At 37.0% G+C, this 22933-nt stretch overlaps 1 long non-coding RNA gene across 29 annotated transcripts; it reads left to right on the forward strand.

The window, feature by feature from the left end:
• Positions 1–8718: 8718 nt before the first annotated feature.
• LOC110864862 lies at positions 8719–15625 on the forward strand. Of its 29 annotated transcripts, none has more exons than XR_002550136.2 (20): positions 8719–8945; positions 9331–9516; positions 9751–9917; positions 10044–10192; positions 10732–10826; positions 10928–10981; positions 11238–11341; positions 11441–11667; positions 11784–11852; positions 11945–12068; positions 12179–12243; positions 12343–12511; positions 12642–12774; positions 12861–13205; positions 13427–13498; positions 13590–13647; positions 13772–13957; positions 14378–14451; positions 14525–14689; positions 14777–15625. It is a non-coding gene; the product is annotated as an uncharacterized LOC110864862 (long non-coding RNA). The 29 variants fall into 29 exon arrangements; XR_002550144.2 differs by having other exon boundaries at positions 13427–13483; XR_002550172.2 differs by lacking the exon at positions 13590–13647 and having other exon boundaries at positions 13427–13483; positions 14777–15213; positions 15321–15625.
• Positions 15626–22933: the final 7308 nt, after the last annotated feature.

The following is a 22933-nucleotide window of genomic DNA, read 5'->3' on the forward strand; positions in this document are numbered from 1 at the left end:
GGTGCGTTCGGACTGTCCATCCGTTTGCGGGTGATATGCGGTGCTCATGTCCAGACGTGAGCCAAAGGATTTGTGCATAGTTTGCCACAATTCCGAAGTAAAGCGAGCGTCTCGGTCGGAAATAATTGAGGTTGGCACTCCGTGCCTCGAAACTACTTCCTTTAAGTAAATCTCCGCCAAGGTAGAAAACTTGTCCGTTTCCTTAATAGCCAGAAAGTGCGCGGACTTGGTCAATCGATCTACTATTACCCAGATAGTATCATTTCCGCGTTGAGACCTAGGTAGCCCTGTAACAAAATCCATGGAAATCTGCTCCCATTTCCATTTAGGGATTTCTGGTTGTTGGAGTAGACCTGCTGGCTTCTGGTATTCTGTCTTGACTCTTGCACAAGTCAAACATTTGCTGACGTATGTTGCTATGTGGGCCTTCATACCAGGCCACCAATATGTAGTCTTCAAGTCGTGGTACATCTTGTCCGAACCAGGATGTACTGAGTAGCGGGACTTGTGGGCTTCGTCCATCACGAGTTCACGTAAACCTCCAAAGAGCGGAACCCAAATGCGCCCTGTCACATAGTAAGCACCATCTTCTTTCTGTTCTAGTTGCTGTCTCGATCCTCGCAGGGACTCAGCCCTGATGTTTTCCGGCTTCAATGCTTCGACTTGAGCATTTCGGATCTGGGTAGGGAGGTTAGACTGGATGGTAAGTTGCAATGCTCGCACGCGCTTTGGTACGGTGTCCTTTCGGCTGAGGGCGTCTGCCACGACATTGGCCTTGCCCGGATGGTATTTGATGGCGCATTCGTAGTCATTCAAGAGTTCGACCCATCGACGTTGTCTCATGTTCAATTCCTTTTGCCTAAAGATATGCTCGAGACTCCTGTGATCGGTGTAAATAGTGCACTTGGTACCGTACAGGTAATGTCTCCATATCTTAAGAGCAAAAACCACTGCTCCCAGTTCCAAGTCATGCGTTGTGTAGTTCCTTTCATGCGTCTTGAGTTGTCGTGAGGCGTAGGCAATAACTTTCTCGCGTTGCATTAACACGCAACCGAGCCCATGAATAGACGCATCGCAGTAAACCACGAAGTCGTCAGTGCCTTCAGGTAACGAGAGAATAGGAGCGCTGCAGAGGTTATCCTTAAGCCTCTGAAAAGCAGATTCCTGTGCTTCATTCCACTTGTAGGCGACGCCTTTCTGAGAGAGGATAGTGAGGGGTTGCGCAATCTTTGAGAATCCCTGAATGAATCTGCGGTAGCAGCCTGCCAATCCCAAGAATTGGCGAACTTCAGTGGGAGTCTTAGGTGTAGGCCAGTTCTTTATTGATTCGATCTTGGCTGGGTCGACGTGAATTCCGTTCTTGTTAACCACATGGCCGAGGAAATGGACTTCTCGAAGCCAGAAGTCACATTTAGAGAATTTGGCGTACAGCTGCTCGTTGCGAAGGAGTTCCAGAATAAGGCGTAGGTGTTGTTCATGCTCCTCTTGACTTTTCGAATAAATCAGGATGTCGTCGATAAACACAATCACGAATTTGTCGAGGTAAGGCTTACATACGCGGTTCATAAGATCCATGAACACTGCAGGTGCGTTAGTCATTCCAAAAGGCATAACGAGAAATTCATAGTGACCATAACGGGTCCTAAACGCAGTCTTGGAAATGTCTTCTTCACGTACTCTCAACTGATGATATCCTGACCGTAGGTCGATCTTAGAATAGTAGCTCGATCCTTGCAGCTGATCGAATAGGTCGTCGATACGCGGGAGAGGGTAACGATTCTTGATAGTGACCTTGTTCAACTCACGATAGTCGATGCACATTCGGAATGTGCCATCTTTCTTCTTAACAAAGAGTACTGGGGCTCCCCAGGGTGATGAACTAGGACGGATAAATCCTTTATCCAAAAGTTCCTGTAGTTGTGTAGAGAGTTCTTTCAGTTCTGCAGGGGCTAAACGGTACGGTGCACGAGCTATGGGTGCTGCTCCAGGAGCTAGCTCGATTTGAAATTCGACCTGACGGTGGGGAGGGAGTCCAGGTAGTTCCTCAGGGAATACCTCGGGATAATCACGTACTACAGGAAAATCTTCAATCCTCTTTTCCTTTTTGTGGGTGTTGGTGACAAGTGCTAGGATAGCGGTGTGCCCTTTCTGTAAACACTTCTGGGCTTTTAAAAGCGAGATAATGCCTGTGACTTCTCCACCTTTGTTGCCTTTGACGATGAGGGGTTGACCAGAACTGCGAGGTATACGAACTGCCTTCTCTTGACAGAGGATCTCAGCGCGATGTTTGGATAACCAATCCATACCAATGACGACGTCGAAGCTTCCAAGTTTGACGGGGAAAAGATCGATACTAAACGTGTGGCCAGACAACTCTAGTGTGCAGTCGTGGATCATGTGCGTGGCCTCGATGTTCTTACCATTAGCTATCTCGACGATGTGCTTAGTACTTAGTAGTGCAGGCAGGTGCTTAAGTTTCTTACTAATGCGAAGGGATACATAACTGGCATCGGCACCGGAATCAAATAACACAGAAACATAACGATCGTCAAGTAGGAACTTACCCGCCACGACGTTGGGATCGTTCCTTGCTTCTCCAGCTCCAATCACGAAAGCTCTGCCCCTTGCATTCCCAGCATTGTTGTTTTGCTCATTGTTCCCAGCTCCCTGGTTGTTGTTGCGATTCTGATTCAGTTCAGGGCAATCCTTTCGCATGTGCCCTGTTGCCCCACATTTAAAACATGCTCGGTTGTTTCCCTGCTGCTGTTGCTGTTGAGGTTGCTGCTGATTCTGCCTTGCTGGGAACTGACTCCTACAATCCTTGGCGTCGTGCCCCATCTTGTGGCATCGCTGACACTGACCCTTGTTACATGCCCCATTGTGGTGCCTGTTACACTTGTTGCACTTAGGGTAGCTTCCCCTGTAGCCACCCTGTTGCTGAGTGCCTTTGTTGTTGTCAGTTTTCCTTTGCTGAGCTGGGGCTTGAGTAGGATTAGCATCTTTGCCCTGATTTCCATCCCACTTTCGTTTGCCATCACTAGAAGTTCCTTCCGCAGCACTGATCCTTTTGGGCAACCTGCCCTCCTCCACAGCCTGGTTGGTGAGTTTGTGGGCAAGATGAACCACGGGCTGTATGGCAGTGAGGTTAGCTGAGGTCACATGGCTCCTGATTTCTGGGACTAAGCCCTTGATGTACAATTCGATCCTTCGATACATGGGTCGGGACATGTTTGGGCAGAGAGCAGCATAGTCGTTGGACAGCTTGGTGTAGGTCTCAATCTCTGACCCAACCATCTTGAGTTCATAGTACTCGTCCTCGAGTTTGTGGATGTCATCCCTGTGACAGTACTCTTCCTTGATCATATCCTTAAAATCTTCCCATGCAGTAGCGTTAGCAGTCTCCAAACCAAGCATTTGAATTTGCGCCTTCCACCATGAAAGTGCGCTTCCCTCAAGAGTACCAGTAGCAAACTTCACCCAATTAGCAGGGGGACACTCGCAGACAGCGAAGACAGCTTCGACCTTCTCGATCCAGTGTAGAAGACCTATGGCACCCTCAGTGCCACTGAATGGAAGAGGCTTGCAATCCATGAAGGTCTTGAAGGTACAGACACGTGGTTGCACAGGCGCAGGCTGACCTGTTGTGAGGAGTGAAGCGAAATAGGTTTAGAGGCGAAAAGACGATGTGGCGGTAGGATCTAAACATCCTAAAACAACGAGCTTACCTATAGGGTGAGCTGCGAAAGCTGCAGCCACTGTGTTGAGCAGGTTAGTGAACTGAGCCTGGGTCATGTTGACGTTTCCTCGTCCGCGTCCACTCATTGTCTTCATAACCAGAAAACATAGTATGAGCGTGATGTCGTAACATAGCGAGAATGAGATAGAAGAGAGAAGGTGTATCTATCTAATCAGGCAAACTAGTACGTATAGTAAAGCAGAAAGCATAAGACAATTAAGCAAATACATATGGGTCCGAGCTATGAGGTCAGATAAGTCGAGCCTTGCGCTTGGAGTGTAGTGTCGTCACGAGTCACGGGTTATAGTCTGGTTTTTCTCAAAAAGATTTTTCCCCTTTTTAAAACCAAGTTCTCTATAACCAATGGCTCTGATACCAAATCTGTCACACCCCCAAAATCCACCTGCGGATAACACCCGCTTCGAGGGCGTGACTGACCAGGATCCAGCCACCAATTATACTGACTAATTAGATTGATAACAAAAAGTAATACTTACTAACCATAAGATTAGCAAATATCAAGTTCAGAGTTTAAGGTTTCAAGTTTTAAACAGTAATAAGTAGCGGAAGCATAAATAAACAGTTTTAAACAATGTTCATAAGGTAAGCATGATAAATGCCCAACACACGGGCAGACGACCACTACACATCCCAAGCAGCTGCTCCAGTCACTGGCCACCTGCAAAGCATGCAGTAAGGGGGTCAACAATAATGCTGAGTGAGTTCACTAGTTGTCCAGTTTTAATTACCAAAAACTTGTTTCACCAGTTAATTTATCCGTTTATACATGCCATGGGGAGCTACCCCAAAAGTTAGCGACTAAACTGTTTTTCCAATACCGAACACTAGGTAACCGTTTGCGTTTCCGCAGGATGCCCCGATGTCAATGTTCTATCATCATTGACGGATGCCTGAGTACATTAGTTCACGACCGATCCCATACCATGGCACGGTGTGAGGCTGGTAAGACCTAAATAGCGCTATCAACTAATAACCCGTTCGCCTGGCCCCGGCGACTAATCGGTATTATGTAGTAGGGACTTGAGTGATAGAGTTACGTTTAGTGCCATTGGTTGCATTCCGTATAAACAGTAATTAACTAAAAAGGTTTCCCAACTCAAGGGAAGGTAAAGTAAGTTTGTTCCCAGTAACCAGGGAAGGAATGTAAATGGTATCCCCTTTACAAGGGGATAGGGTTGTTCTAGTCTCGTGTCCCAAACCACCGGGACGCATGCTTTTAAGTTGTGAACTCACCTTGGGTTGCTCGGTAGATTAAATACCCGGTCAAGTATGTTGGTCACCACGTCCTAGCATGGTTACCAAGTATGGGTCAAGTCGGGTACAAGTAAACACATAGCGAACACGTATGGCAGTACATATAGCAAACACGTATAACATGCGAATACACAAACAGTTGGGTTATTGGGTCGGCCCTAAACATATAATCAGCAGTAACAAACATGCAGTCCAGTCAACAGAAAGCCCAACAGTCAAAAGCCCAATAACCCTAAAACAGTCCAGTCGAGACAAGAGTGACTCGCAACCGAGGTCTCGGTCCGTCACGTTTTGATTACGAGTCGCAACCAGAAGTTACGACTCGCAACCAGCAGTTCCGACTCAGCAGCAGTGGTTACGACTCGCAACCGGATTCGATAGGCGTTGATTACGACTCGCAACCGGGAGGTCTCGACAAATCCTGCTGTGGTCTCGAGTCGCAACCAAAGGTTCCGACTCGCAACCGTGATTACGTGCACAGAAATCCTTCTAGAACCTGCAAACAGTACTGGCCAATAGAATTGCAATTTCATGAAATCAGATTGTACTATGCCACTAAAACATGTTTTCTTGTCTAACCCTTGTCTAAAATGGATCAAACACACATATTTTTGAATATACAAACCATCTTCAAACTGTTCATCATATAATCAAACAATATTCAAACCACATTCATCATTTATAACCTAAAACCATGCACAAAACCAATCTAACCAACCCTTATCACAACCGAATAACAAAACCATTTAACCAACGAAATATAACAAGTCGGATAACACACAATTCATAAACATTCAATCCTTAAATCATGCATAAATCCTTACAACTAGCAACGATTTAATCAAACTCCAATATCTAACCGGATAATCATAGCAAACAACACCTACATGATTATGATCTTTAGATCCTAAATGCATCAATCGGATAACATAACAAGAGGCTACAAGCATCATTTAGTAACAAGCAAAGCAAAACAACTTGTAGAAATATTCATGCTAACCGGTTAGAAGTAGTGGTCCAAGAATTCGATAAACTAAGCTCCGAAGGATGATCTTGAGCTTGAATCCGCGAGCCTTGATGCTATGGTTTGACCCGAGAGAGATGAGATGGTGAGGAAGTGATCTTGGTTGCTAGAATTCTTAGGGTTTTTAGTGAGAGAGATGAGAGGAGAGTATGAGAGTGTGAGGAGAGTATGAGAGTGTTGTAAAAATGGTTAAAGGGAGGGGTGGGTTGGTTTATATAAGATTTCGAGTGGGCTAGGGTGTGGTTGCGGTGTGGGTTTCTCGGTCACAAGGCCCAACCGGCCCAACAGATAATGCTCACTCGAGACTAAGCGGTCTCGAGTCGGGTCTCGAGTGTATTCAAGGTTCCGGCTCCACTCACTTATATACATACACGCCTACATATATATATATATATATATACATACATACACATAACACGATATAACAGATAATTCATCGTTTTCATTTAATAAAATACGTACACGAAACGTTACATCAAGAAAGTTTCCCGGGAAAATCCGAAGTGTCACAAATAAACCAACCTTTACCCAGTTGGTAAATAATAATCCAACCTACAGAATTGGTATATAATAATCCTACTTATCAACATGTTGGTACTCAATGAACTTCTGTTAGTTTTTTTTAACTGAAGTTAGTTTTTAAGTTTTATTTATTACACAAGCAGTCCCTGTAGTTGTAATTTACTAGTTTTAACTATGAGTTAATAGCCAAAATGGTCCCTGAGGTTAATAGCCACAGCACCGCCACCACCGCCACCGCCACCGCACCGCCACCACCGCCACCGCCACCGGCACCGCACCGCCACCACCGCCACCACCACCACCCGTTTCCCTACATAACTCAGATCTGAGTTAAACAATATTAACCACAACAAATCAATACCATCTTCAATCATTAGAAGATAAAAGGAACCGAAGGGGGGTATGTTTACCGGAAGATTTTGACGGAGCCAAGCTCCACCGCAGCTGTCACTGCCGGCCACCGCTGCTCACCTCCGCCGCCGCTGCTCACCTCCGCCGCCGCCGCCCTCCTCTCTTCTCAGCCTCTCTCTCTCTCGCCTCTCAGTCTCTTTCTCTCCCGTTTTTCTCTGTGTCGCACCGCCGCACCATATGCCACCATCTGGTGGTGGCAGTTGTCAATCGGAAATTGGAGGGGGGGGGGGTGTCGCTCATCGGAGGGGACCACCGGCAGTGTCGGCTGGCCGGCTCCTCTTTGGTTCGCCGGATCCTAGATCGAGAGGAGGGAATGAAGATTGAGGGTTGTTCTTTGTTGCTTGTGAAAGTAATCGAGAGAAAGAGAGGAGATAGGGTTTTGTTTGTGAGATGAAGAAGATAAAGTTTGTGTGTGTATGTACAATATGCAGACAAAGAAAACTAAGGGTTTTCTAGTTGAGAAGATTACTTCTCTGTGTTTGTTTGTGAATGAGACTAAAAGGCATTTATGTATAGAGATATTGAGATCTCTCAAGAGATCTTGTAAATCTAATGTCGCGTTAATCGCTTGTTAATCACGAAATTAAGGGTCGTAAATTACCGCGTTAATCGTGGTGGTGGCGGTGCTGTGGCGGTGGTGGTGGTGGCGGTGGCGGTGGTGGCGGTGCTGTGGCTATTAACCTCAGGGACCATTTTGGCTATTAATTCATAGTTAAAACTAGTAAATTACAACTACAGGGACTGTTTGTGTAATAAATAAACTTAAAAACTAACTTCAGTTAAAAAAAACTAACAGAAGTTCATTGAGTACCAACATGTTGATAAGTAGGATTATTATATACCAATTCTGTAGGTTGGATTATTATTTACCAACTGGGCAAAGGTTGGTTTATTAAATACCAATTTTCCTTGAAAAAATAGAGATTATTATTATTATTATTATTATTATTATTATTATTTCTTTTTATGCTTTTTTTATAAACTTGTAATATGTATGTCATTATCTTTTTGTTCGGATAAACATAAAACATAACTAAATCGATATTTATGTTTTGGGTTAGCTTTCTTTTTCAATTTTAACTAGCTTAAACATATTTTAACTTTGACGTATTATATAGATAAATATTAAATTTACCTTATTGTTAAACTAAAACTTCAATATAATCTTAAATCCTAGCTAAACAAGTTTCGAAATTCATAATAATATTAATATGTTAGACTAAATATATTATTGATATATATAACTAAAATTATTATCAATAATATTAATAATAGATTTAGAATCAAATACAAATACTCAAAAAGTAAGAAGTCGTACAAATGGTATCAAATAGACTCCGAATGACCTCATTCAACCGACATTAGAACCGTCTTATCGAACTCTACTTTTAATTAACATGTACGAGTTGATGGGTTACATTTATATTGACTCATTTATGTCAATATTGCATGTAAATGTCTCTGTGTTTACAGGAAATATCTATACTATATAGTTTAAATTGTTCAACCCGTGTAACACACGGGGAACTAACCTAGTATATATATAAATGAGATGTGATTTGGGCTAGGTGGCATTGGATTTGAGACATTTTTGCTGATGTGGCAACTTATATTTTTGAGTTTAGGAGGGAATTCTCAAATGCCTTCATCATTCACGATTTTAACAAAAAAAAGAGGTCGGGATCCGTTTTTGTTTGGGTCATTCAATACCCGTGTTTTCGGATATATATAAAAGCCACGGAGACAACTTTCTCTCCTATTCCCCTGTAAACCCTAACAGAAAACTTCACCGCCGGTTTCATCTGCTGCTTCATTCTTCTTCTTCACGATTACAAGATCCCCTTTCTAATGTTCATCCTTCTCATCTCAATTATTGGTATCATCACCTACCGACATCTTCACTTTTCTTTCTCATTCTCCCTCTCAAAATTCTTCTGCATATGCTTGATTTTAACAATTAATCAAACAAGATCAAAGGTAAGTCTACGAAATCAAAGCTACATCTGGTTTATTTATGTTATTCGATTACATAGAATGTTGATTTTATAAAGATTCATTCGAATGCTATTAACATCATCATTGTTCTTATTTTTTTGTAGATCTGATCATAAAAGTTTTCAGGCATGTTTTTTATTTGTGTTGTTTATGTACTATATTTTTTAATCGAAGTTATTGATTGTTTATCATTTTTTTGATTTGCTATAATCTTTATACCAACTCTAATCGATTATTCTTGAAACCCTAACGTTGATTTAACATATATCTATTCATCTAAGAGTGACATAATTCGATTTAATTTTTACCCTAAATTGTTTTAGGGTTCTGAGTTTTTTTTTTATTAATTTAGTTAAGTTTGTTTCAGAATAATCATCCCTGACTCGGTTTTTGGCGTTGGACGTTGGCGATGGTGGAAATCCTTTGTTTCAGTATTTCGTGATGATGGGGAGGACAGATTCGCCGCTGCCACCATTTTGTTGTTCCGTGTTCGTCTTCGAATCCTTTAGGGTTTCTGGACGACAGTTAATGATGGCGGCTCTGGTTTCAATTGGTATTGGTCTGTGGCTTGGTCACTTTGTGTTTCAATATGTTTGGTCACTTTGTTTTCAGTATCATTTCTAGATGCTCGCTTTAATCTCTATAATTCTAAAGATCTAAAAAATGTAAAAGAATTCTAAAAAAATAAAAAGACCTAAAAGAATAACTGCACAATTCCATTAGATCTCTGATGTTTGCTGATGTTTGGATGCCACTGAATAGATAGTTTATGCATTTACTATTTCAGCTTTCATGTTGCAAGCTTTCATGGCCTTTGGGATCACATCTGTTGTAGATTTCAACAGGTATACATAAAACCCTAATTATATTGATCCAGCCGCTCTATGTTATTCGATGAATAGCCTCCATTTCATCTCTGCTTTGGATTCCCAATTGTGTTTCATCGATCCATCGGTAAGTTTCTCAAATCTCTAAATATTATTCCATCGCCTTCATACATAATCTGTTTTTTCTTCAATTATTTTAGTATTACTGTTGAAATCGGTTAGTTCAATGTAAGATTTAGGTTTTTTTTTGTAGGTGTTATGGGTTTTTGATTATTTTACTGTTGTAATTGTTGTGGCGGAACGAAGGGGAATACCAGCGACATCTTTCGTCAAAGATGTTCAAGCTTATTTTAATCAATTAGGGCTCGATGTTAACTCTACACTCGCGTTTCTTCAAGAAAGGTCTTCATTTTCATTTTCGTTTCACATATTCGTTCCTAAATATATCTAAAAAATACATTATAAGGGTAATACATGCACAGACTGATATATAGTGTGTATAGTTTTTACATATTTGTTTTATATTTATGAGAGTTTGATTTTATTCGACCCTTTTTCATATTTCTTATCATCTGTGTTCAAAATTATTATAACATGTTGTTCAATCATAAATAAAAGATTAATCAACGTAGAAATTATGCAATGCAAGACATGTATACCTTAATCACCATATATAGATTATTAATTGTTTATATGTTTCTTTTTTGGCAAAAAAAATAATAATAATAATAATAATAATAATAATAATAATAATAATAAGTGTCCAATAATATATTTAGGACTTTGTGTAATGCACACACATGTTTATATTTATGCAAATAAATACGTATGTTTGTATGCTTGAGGATTTGGTTTTATTAGTTATACATCAACTGATACAGCTAATAGCGCTCTCCATGACATGGATTACTTAATTAGATTTATTTGTTTTTCTAAATTAGTTTGAAGAAGTATTCTGGAACAATAGCACCTCCGATACTATTGTTAGCTTTACCAGCGGAAACCGGTGTTCTCGGTATTCAGTCGCAGTGTTCAGGTTTGTTGTTTTAGTCTTAGTGTTCGTTTATGAATTTGTTATCTTTGGTGGAAACTGGCGATGTTGAATTACAAATTATTGATATGTGTGTAAATTCATAGGTTGAGTTCTCAGTTTCAGTCGCCATACCGTTTGCATTCGATGTCGTTGTTCAGGTAAAACACACAGTATCTCTACTGGTATACATCTCTTACCCAATCAATGCAATAGAGGCATGTCAAACCGTTTCAGTTTTCGTTTTCTGATTTCCTTTTTATTTCTTTGAGTCGGATTCTCGCATTTGTCATAGTTTTCAATTTCTATATAAAAAATAGTTTGAAAGCCTAATTTCACACACATTCCGAGTCTTTGACGTATGGGATTTCTCTCTTAATTTGATTTTTATGTTTGTTTATTTTTCTTTTCTTTTAGTTTTATGTTCTTCAGGTGGTGGCGTTAGGTTTTGGCGGTGGTGTTAGGTTTTGTTGGTTCTAATGGGACAGACAGAGAGGCTGCAAGAGTGTGGTGGATAACAGGTAAGTGATTATCGTTATTGGTAAGAATTATATTTTATTAACTGATTTGGTTAAATTTATAAAGTACCAATCTGATTAGTATATTGTATAATTGTGTAGAGATGATTTTCTGCCAGCCCTTCGAGAAATAGTTTGTCTCCCGTCCGTCTACCCAATCTGAATAACTGCTCCGAGCCTCCTATGACCTCTGTCAAGGTAATGTTTAATTTCTTGATTTTTTGATGAAACAGCGAGATCTCAACGCCGACAACTGTCGATTCTTCATATCGGCAAATATGAACGAGAAGGCTGACGTCTCCAAGGAGCTCAATGCGAGGCACAGGAAGGTCTAATTTTTCATCTCTTACCAGATGTGGATCAGTTGATTATGTTTGATTATTCATAATCAGCCAAATGTTAATTTAGGATGAGCTGATTTTTTGTGATTTGAATTTTTTTTTAGGACTAATGAGTGAGGCACAGAAAGGTGTAATTTTTCATCTCTCACATGTAACGGACAACCTCCATTAAGGTAATGTTTCGTTTCTTGATTTTGTCATCTGACATGCTTATACGTCTTCTAGATTGATTGTGGGTTAAGAGTGTGTGAATTTTTTTATATAGTTTTGACAGGAATGGCATAGATGTTTGCACTCAAGGTGTTCGATGATTTGTCTTTGTCTGTGATGGCTATGAAAGGAGGGTCAAAAATGTTTTGTCTTCTTTAGCAGGCCATCAACGGATTTATGTACTTCTTACATGATCTTTTTTATTCTTTTTCTATAAATTATGTTTCTGTTTTGAGATTTTTGTGGTGAATATTGATTGTGGTTTTGAATCTTGCACATAACAAATCAGATATAGAACGTTGAGTTCATGCTGTCATTGATAAATTTGCAGACCGGATGTAAAGGTGACTTGGTGTAAGATTTTTTTTATATACAAAAGATTGCTTTGGTAATTTTCTTTTATTTGTTTTTAGGATTTGATAATTTTTCTTTTATTTACAACTTTTTGTGAAGATAGGAAGTTCCACAAGGGCCTAAAGAGAGTCCTAGGGGCCTAAAGAGAGTCCTGAAGGACCGTGACAGTTCGTTGGGCTAATGCCACACTTTGTTCCTCCACGTCATGATAGGTTTAACATGATTCAAAGGGCTTTGAATCTTGGAGTTAATGTTAAAATGATTACAGGTTTGAAAGATTATATGATTACTTCGTTTGCTAGAAAAATGACATGGATATGTGGATAACAAACATAATGTTAATATTCACGAAGTCGTGTTTTGGTTTTATTTTCTAAAATGTTTTTTTTCGGTTTCAGTTTTGAACGGGTATTTTTTAGCACCTATCTCATTCCCGGCTCTAATCCAATCTATAATACCTTTACGGCATACGCACTTGTCTTTTCACATTCAAAAAACCCTTAATCGTAATTTGAAGGAAGAAAGCAACAGGTATGTTTATATTTTGATCATTAAAGTTGTAAACTAAAGGCCTTTGATCTTTTTATCATTCATATACGTTCATATTTTTGGTTAAGAACCGGATGGCGGTGGAAGGTGGTTCGGCAGGGCTAGGGAGACGACGTATTGGAGGTCGTTGGGACCAAATTAAGCACGTGTCACATCCTGGTAGCTTTCTTCACACCAAAACCACAGAGAACACCCAACAACCGTTCCACTGCCTCGAAAAACCTCTCCCCAGAGGCTAAGTGTTGCTGTTGCCGACCACGATCATCGCAGGTGTGCTCCGGCAATTAGGGTTTCAGCTGTGATGGCTGGGATTCTGGTGACCCTAGATGGTGCAGTGGCAGTGGCGGTGGCGTAGACATGGTGGCATGGCTGCTGGCGTGGCTGTGGCTTCTCTGGTTTCAGTTTTGACTTTCGTGAGTTTAATTTACCGTTTAATTATTATTGTTGTTGGTTTGTTTGCGATTTTTGTTGATCTGATACGTTGTGATTATAAGTTGTTAATCAGTTGATTTGTTGAGTTGATGCGAAGTTTGTGTTTCGACTGATTGGTTAAAGATTTAGGGTTAATTGATATTAGGTATTTCACTTAGGTTAAACATAGTGTTTTTGAACTAAAAATAGGTTTTGTGCTCAGGTAGGTTGCAGGGTGCTTGGAACACTTATAAGAGATCTACACAATCAAAAAATCTTGGTAACAACTTGAAGCGTACGTAGTGTTTGGTACACAATAATAAGAGTTGTGTGTGGTTTTTACGCACTTGAAATGTAATGTGTAAAACGCTGAGGTGTGGATGCAGTTGCAAAGGTGGATGCATCTAAACACACGTAGCAACACAAAAAGAAAAAAGTGACATGGTTGTAGATTTCTTTTTTAAAAAACAAATAATTCTTTTTTTTACAATGTTTTACGTTTTGCCCAATTTATATGACATATTCCAAGTTGATAGTTTTGTTAGTAATGTGGGAGTCGTTGCGACAGGCAGTGGGGAAGCATAAGCTGTCCAACTCGCTGTAGATAATGTAGGACCCGAATGACCGGTGTTGCCAGCTAGGATGATTGAACCAATTGCAGGGAAACTGTAGTTATTGGATCATCAGGCTACTTCGAAGCTCAAGGGATTTTCTCTATTTTCTACATAGTGTATACGAAACAGAAATATATCAGGTTTGGTTCCCACTCTTTAGCTTCGTTTATTCGGTATACGTCAATCAATTGCAATGACGAATTGTGTACTAAAATATAAAAATAATATGGGAAGATATGTACTTATAATATAATTGAAGAATGAATTCTTGAATTAACTTCATTACGTGAAAACTAGCATGTTAGTACATTGACAACTTATTATTATGTTATGCCCTCAAGAAATAGAATAAAAAATGATAAATTGCTTGTCCACATATGATTTAGTTGCAAGTATGGTTCACATGTTGCTATAATCATCCAGATAGAACAAATGATAATTACATTATTTTTTGTTATGGTTTGGAGATTGGATCTACCTCTAGCAAACTATATTTGAAAATAAAAGTATTTTTTTAGTAGTATAAGGTTTAGTATTGATTTTTTCCAATGATTTACTAGGTTTGGTAGATGGATACTGAAGGTAGCAGTTGTTAATGCTCCAGCCTTTGGTGACATTGCTATATTGACCGGAGGTAATCCCACAAACATCTTTATATTTTCATTAACATTTCATCCCATATATGCACTTTATCATGAACATTTCAGCTTATGTAGCCTAAACCGTTAAAGGAATACAGAAAATAAAGAATCACAATTTCAGAACAAAGTCGATGTGGTGGCGGAGACACCAAAACAAAGCCGATGGAAAAAGGGAAAGCTTATAGGTCGTCGAACTTTTGGAAGCATTTATGTTGGATCTGGATCTAACAAGTATTTAAATACCATGTACTTAGAATTTCTTCTCATATGTTGCATACTTCAGACGCTAATAAGAAATACTATTTCATCCTTTAATAGAGAAACCACAGCTTTATGTGCACTGAAAGAATTTGAATGGTGCCGAGCCCCGGCGTCGGACATTAAAAGATCAGAGCTGCAGCAAATGGTGGCGGTTTTGGATTCTGTAGTTATAAGCGAAACGGTGGATCGATGGACTTAGGGTCTGGATGGGCCAGGATGCTTTACGGTTAAGAGTCTCAAAAATGTCTTGAAAGAGGCACGTCGGCTAGCAGTAGTATGCAAGTTTTGGTGGAATAGTTGGGCCTCTAAGAAGGTGGGTTTGGTGGCTTGGAGGGCAGTAATGGAAAAGCTTCCGACTTTCGTTTCGCTGCAGTGACGAAACATCAATGTCCCCCCTTTTATGGTGTGTGTTCTATGGTGATCTCAATGAAATGAGTACATCTTACTGTCATGCGCCTTTGCACAAACGATCTGCCAAGTTATTGCCCAGTGGGGTAAGCTTCATATCTCTTTTACTGCAGACCTATCCCATTTACTTGACCTTCATAAATATGTGCTGGGATCCGCCAAGAAGAATAAAGTTTATATGGGATCTTTTTAGTTACCATGTGGATTTTGTGGAAGATGCGGAACAAGGTCTTTAACCAAGGGTCGATTTGCATCACGAGTATCGTGCATGAGTTTAAGATCATGAGCTTTTTGTGGATTTGACATTGGACTTAATTTAGTTCCCTGGGATTAGTGGAGTAGCTTCAGGGTTGATAGTTGTGTATCGTTAATTCTGCTGTTGGTTTTTTTGGTGGGGTGGGCTTTGTTGGTATTTTTTTTTTTTATATTGGTGTACTTTGGCTAGCTGCTTGCTGATTTTTGTTTAATAATATTCTTTGTTTGTTGGGCTTTTCAAAAGAAAATCTTAAAAAATAATTTTAATCAAAACAAACATTCTTAATTTTAGGATGATATATTGATATAAATAAGTTATAAACGTACCTGTAGCTCAAGATTAACTTATATTTATATTCAGTAATGTAACTCTTTGTATATTATCATTATTCTATTATGAGTTATAGTAACATCATACGTTTTTTAGCATGGTTTCAATATTTCTTTCCTAATCTACTGGTCTTAGAAATTTCAATGAGAAACAATAGCCCAATAAAGCAATGCCATGATGTCTATATTCATATGTAGGGATGAGCAAATGGTACTGCGTATCGGTCTCGAACCGGTGCTGAATTTTCCAAACCGAAATATTTTCGGTACCGATTTAGTACTGACATTTGAGGTTTTCTGTACATGTATGGCATGTTACCGGTTTTACCTTCAAGTACTAATGCGTACAGGTACCGAACCATATCGTACTGGGTATTTTTGGTCCCAGTATCTATTTTTTAGAATTTTCGATATCTGTATTTTCGATATGGGTAAAGGTTTGGTACCAGTTGGTACCGAGCTCATCCATATGCATGTGCCATGCTTAAAGTATTACTTGAAAATTCTATATTTGTATTGGTTGAATTATATATTTCTAAGACCAGTTGATTAGAAATATATGTATGTAAATTTCATGCTAATCCTTTACTTTTCAACTCACACACTATTTACATATATGTAAATTCTCAAAGGAATCGTCTATAAATTTCATGCTAATCCTTTACTTTTCAACTCACACACTATTTACATATATGTAAATTCTCAAACGAACCGTCTAATTACATATACAGTAAAATTGATATTTTACATATGTGTTAACCAAGAATTTAAAAAATGCGTGACAATTCATACTTATCATCAGTTTATATATTTTATCATCTATTTACGTATTTAACGATTTGTGATTTTTTTATTCATTTTTTTCGATTCATTTTAATTTAATATTTACGTAAGTAATGGAACTTTCTTTTATTTCAAAGTTTATGTACTCTAATATATTCCTATGTGTTTTAACATGTATAAAATCATAATATTTATATCAATGGTGATAATGAAGATAATGTTTTAACTTTCGCTCTAATACCGATGTTTTACTATATATGGAGTTGGTTAGGTCAAAGTGGAATGGGAATGTTAGGAAACCAGGGTAGTATTGAGAGCTGAAACACCTTTTGGGAATGTCGGCCGACCTTTGTTTCCGATTCAGTTAAATAGTGGTATTGAATTCTAATCTTAAATTTTAAAGTTATATGCTTTGAGGTTGAAGTATTTGTATCCGCTTTCGACTTCCATCACTCTACTTATAAGAACTACTTTTTCACATGTCTATTTCTGTAATGTTTTTCAATATTCTCTATACTTCACCATCCATGTCGTTTTACTATATACGATATCGTTGTTTAAACTATGCGTATATGTATAAGGCTTTCAAAACTCCAACAAACTTACCAAATGACCATATATTTTAGTATATTTTAATGTAATATGTACTTTTAATGTACATGGTGGATTTTCATTTAGAAGTTTAAAATGATTATAAGCATCTCCAACTTTGATCAAATAAGAGTTTGATTTTTGTATTTTCAAAATTCAATAACTATACGGTAGACCCATGTTATTTAGAAAATAATAATAAAACATTTGTTTGTACTCGAGAATGACGTGTATCACATGTTAAGCAAGAAATTAGGGTTCTAATAATTTAAAATTATATTAATAATCATATAAACAAATAAGATCAAGTTTGTTTTGTTTGTCTTGATAAGATCATTTTATTTACTTCATAAAACCGGTTCAGTTTATTCATTTTGAAATTTGATTAGTTATTGTAGGCTTAGTGACTGGAATATTGTTGTAGTTGTTTAACTGTATATGTTTAAATCTATAAACGAATCCTAAACATAACATTCTAATTCATATTCAAATACTTATCAATCCATAAACAAATAATTAAATATAGTATTTAGATTTTAAAATTAATTCAAAATAATGTTGACTAACGTCTAACACGCTACTCTAATTATTGGTATACTATGAAAAAGGAAGTTCACGGGTGATAACGTTTATCGTCACATATCGTACATTTTATAAAATATATGATATGTGGTGTTGTTTGTTTAAAATATATATATTTTTTGTTCAACTACGGGTGATAAAAAATGAAAGTTTCACACATTATTCATTTTTAAAAGTATATATACAATTGTTTAATAAAATATAAATATCCAACCCATGAGTATTCACGAGTGATAACCTAGTTACCTATATATACAAAAAGCAACACATGACGTTTCGAAGTTCGAACAACACATGACGTTTCGAAGGAATGGCAGTTATTTTTTTACCCACTCCTGCCCTTTGAACTTTGAAGTAAACACCCACCACGTACCCTTTTATTCCCTCCTAGAAAACTGCCATCACAAATTCACAATCTTTTTTTTTTTTTTTGAACGGCAAATTTGGATCACTGACGGACCACTGGAGTATTATCGTGCCACCAGCAGAACCACCCGATCATATCCATCTCCACTAGGCAATAATGCCTATACACCAACCCGATCATATCCATCTCCACTAGGCAATAATGCCTATACACCAATTCAGGAGGAAACACAATAAATCTGGGAAAACCCCCTTTGTGAGAATCGAACCCATAACCTAATAGTCATAAGCCTTATCCCACTCCCAAAATACCACTAGGCTATAATGCCATGGGTCACAAATTCACAATCTAACAAGAAAATTTACTCTCAAACTCTATCATTGTGGATACACCCAATGAAACCAACACAAACATTCCACTACCGCCGTGAACCAAAGAGAGGCGTCTCCTCCCACCATCCCGCCGTTTGTCACCTTTTCAAACAGTGCATCTCCTCCAACGGCCACCACCCCCATCGTTTTCCACTATTTCACTGCTCTCTTTAACCATCACCACCCCCATTTTTGTTCTCCTGTCGTAAGAACGTCACATGCTTTTTCTGGTCTTCACCCGTCAATAAGTTTTTCTTATTGATCTTCTTATTTCAGACTTTCTAATTCGTCCACAAGTTGGAGTTGGAGATTGCAGAAATGCAGATGAAAATGAAACCTAATACAAAAACAAACTTAAGTCATGAGTTTACAACTGAACCACCAAGACAACGTTTAAAAAGCCACAACCAAACCGACACACCTTTTCCAGTTGGTTCGCATGCCGATTCAAATAATATATTCTCACCGAACCATTACAAAGTGCCGCTTGAAATTATATTCCCACCGATAACCGTTCCAATTTACCACGTCAAATTCAAATACTACACCCTATTAAATTCACAAGCGGAACCGTTTCGCTACCGTCGTTCTCATGATCAACATCCACACTGTGCAAATTCGAGTGGTACAATTCATACTTAAGATCTAGAGTTTCGTTTCAATTTCTTGAAGATCGTCCGGCTTTGAGTTGTTGGAAATGATTTCAGAGATCAAGAAGAGAGAGAGATCAAGAAGAGAGATGAAAATGAACTCTTTGATGATTTCTTGGGAAAGAAGATCCAAGAAGTTTCATTATCGACAAACCTATTAAGATCTCCATATCCCATTCTTCCGCTTCAAGCGCCATTCTTTAATAGCAACCAACAATTTATCAGTCACGTTCAACATCAATGGTTCTGTTTAAACGTTGCTCAATTGATTCATTGACATGCCTTTTCCATAATTGTCATTCTTTTCCTTCTCGAATTGTAATTAGATTAACAATTTTGATTCGGAGGATCAAATTACTTAGGATTATCTGCTATTTTCTTTATGTTATTTTAGGAACTTACGAAGCCCATGTATGTTTAAATTGTCCAAACTTGACATGCAAATTTATGCATGTAGTGGGTTAGAAAACATGGGTGGTTAAGACATGATTAAAGGGGTAGTGTATTTATAAATTGGGTTGAAAGTAATTATTTGACAGAGTTAAGAGAGGTTTAATAAATTGGGTTGGAAGTAATTATTTGACAAAGTTGAGGTAGGTTTAATAAATTGGGTTGGAAGTAATTATTTTGACAGAGTTAAAGCAGGTTTAAGCATGTGTTATAGGTTGTTTTTGATGTTAAAAAAATTGGGCTGAAAGTAATTGGCAAGGTCATGTTCCAATCAATGTGTTATAAGTTGTGTTTCATATTACAAAGCCAGAAAGTAATACTTGAAAAAGGAAAATCTTATATTGATTCGTATAAATCAATAATATATTTATTATGAACGTAACAAATAACATGATATTTTGATTCATGCACCTTATATGTTAAATTAATTCTTTTATCCATTTAATCGTTAGTTGTTTGCCCATGTTTATTTTCTACTTATTTTTTTATTTCTAACATATGGTCATGTGGGGAAACTATAACAATATGCTTAAATGAGTAAAAATGTATTGTTGATGCAAGGAAAATCTTATATGCATAGTAGGAGCCTATTTACATATTAAAATTTTATGGGTATTGAAATTGACTCGATAAATGTGAGAAAATGCACGGTTAACATTCTTTGGCGCAAGTGGTTTTGTAAGCTGGAGGTTAGGCGAAAAGAAAGAATATGTTGCATTAACCTTAAGAAGTTTTGCATCTATTGTAGTGATACTAAAGACTTAATAATCAACATCCCGCCGCAACGCGCGGATAAGCATAAACTCGTTTTTGTTATATACTTGAACTTTAATTTAACTGTATTTTCTTTATTATGAAGCAAACCAGACCCAATATGACTATACCTTTATATTTCTAATAATAAACCGGTAGACAACCGACCCTTAGATGAGTTAGATGTTTCTGACCCTATGAAAACATATTTGGGTACATCACTGCTCTTTATCCCACCGATCAAGGTAAGATTTGTCCTTAGTCTCTCCCTTATATTTATACTCTACTAGTAGCTTTTGTTATAAATGAAATTCATTTTACCACAAGTAAGTATCTATTTCTTTTATCCAAATCAACAATTTTTTTAGAACGTGGATTAACTTATTAAATCACCTTATGCATTAAATTATACAAAATTCATCTCTATTCGGCTTGTAAGATTTTTGTCTCGTTTCCTTTTTTAAAAAGAGAACATGTTCTCAATACTGGGCCTGGCCCAGCTTCATATGTGTGGCCCGAACATGTAACCAAAATCCTTAAAATTCGTTCATGAATCATAAATTATGCTCACACTAGTCCAGGTATAATTTGAAAAAACAAAACAAAGATGTTATTTTACTTTTATAGTTTTTTTGCCACATTTTTTATTAAAAATTGTATTATCCCGCATATTATATATTTAAATCATACAAATATCATCGGTTTATAGTAGCTTCTTCAATTTATTGTTTCCTTTGTTGTTTCTTATTTTCATTTTCCCTTTTAAAAATAAGTCATGTTTAGTCTTTTAATAAAATTTACGAACTTATATACAAATTTCTTAAAGTTTTGAATGTGTTTATAGGGTAGGGATATGGTAAAAAGTGTCTAAAATGTGAGAAGGGTAAGAAGTGTTTTAAACCATTGGATATTTGATCTAATGGTTGAGATCAATAGGGTATAAAATGTAAATTGTGTTTTAATTAGAAGGACCTTATGTAAAATTAAAGGGCAATAGTGTCTTTTCCAATGTTTCAAATATGGTAACCGCCATCAATCTCCTAAAAACTAGCTATTCAAATTTAATTGCTAAATTATCTCGATCCTAAATTCTAAAAATAGAAAAATATGTAACTGCTGCAAAGAAACGTATAACACTATACATCCATCATATAACACTATACATCTATCATATAACACTATATAACAATATATAACACTATATATCCATCATAGGCATGCTACCAGAAAAATATAACACTATATAACACTATGCATCCATCATATAACACTATATAACACCATGTAACACTATATAATACTATATAAAAAATATATCACACTATACAGTTCTAAATGGTGGTTGCACTATAGAATTAATAATTGATGGTGTTATATAGTGTTTTTTGATGGTTGCGCTACAGAGTTATGTAACACTACAGAACTATATAACACCAAAAACCATATTATAACACCATATAACACCAAGTAACACTATATAACACTATATAAAAAATATATAACACTATGCAGTTCTGAATGGTTGTTGCACTACAAAATTATATAACACTACATAGATTCGTAGATTAAATCCTAAAATCGAATTCCTATAATAAAGGGTGGAAGTTATTTTGGGCAGTTATCTTTAAATCAATTAATTGAAAGAAAATAGAAAAATTACTAATTCACCCTTTTGAATTAATTTAGATATAGGACACTTGTCATCACCACATTATTTCTTACCCTTCTCACACTTTGGGCACTTTTTATGGGATCCTTTACCTGTGTTTATAAACTTAACGTATTATTAAAGTTTAAGAATATAAATTTCTAAAAGTTTCAAGTGTTTATACTGATGCATAGACAAGTGTTAAATTACATCTAAGACATAATATAATTCATTTAAAAAATATAAGCATTTTTTTTTTGAAAAAAATATAAGCAAATGACAATACTTTTTTAACCTAAAAGTGCAGGTTTTTACTTTTTAGTTAAACGTGTCTTTCGTATTAAACTAACTATATTTTCCAAGTTATTACAATGGATTAAAGATATTGTCCAATCATTAAAATGATATTCAGGAAATTATTTGTTGAATTATTTAAAAATAATAATAATAATTGTTGAATGAAGGTACTATACTGGTGGTTTTAATGATGGATGTTTTTTAGGTGATCGACTTTATGGTTTACTTTTATCATGTTACAGAAATCATATGTTTTTGCAGTAGAGATGTTAGTTTAGTTACTAAAGTGGTGAAATTGTAGTTAATAGTCAAACTTATGGTTACTAGCCCATTTGCATATTTATTTTATAATTAAGTAAATCAGGATAATAGAAAAAACTGTAATATTTGGTTTGAGATAATGCTTATAATTTTTTACTTGAAATTGGTTACGTATTGAAAGCGTATTTTTACATGTAAGACATATTTACTTAACCATAGTAAACAAACCAACATGTATGCATGTGTGAAACATGTATGAATGTTGGCCATTAGATCTACCATCTATGGTTATATATATATATATATATATATATATATATATATATATATATATATATATATATATAGAGAGAGAGAGAGAGAGAGAGAGAGAGAGAGAGGGGTTAACATACAAAAAGCCTTATCGTACTTCACGTACGCGACAAGCGTAACCATCAGATCAGGACCATAATCACGCATGGAACATAT

Source organism: Helianthus annuus, chromosome 1, assembly GCF_002127325.2.
Source record: "Helianthus annuus cultivar XRQ/B chromosome 1, HanXRQr2.0-SUNRISE, whole genome shotgun sequence".
In the NCBI taxonomy this organism is placed as follows: Eukaryota; Viridiplantae; Streptophyta; class Magnoliopsida; order Asterales; family Asteraceae; genus Helianthus; species Helianthus annuus.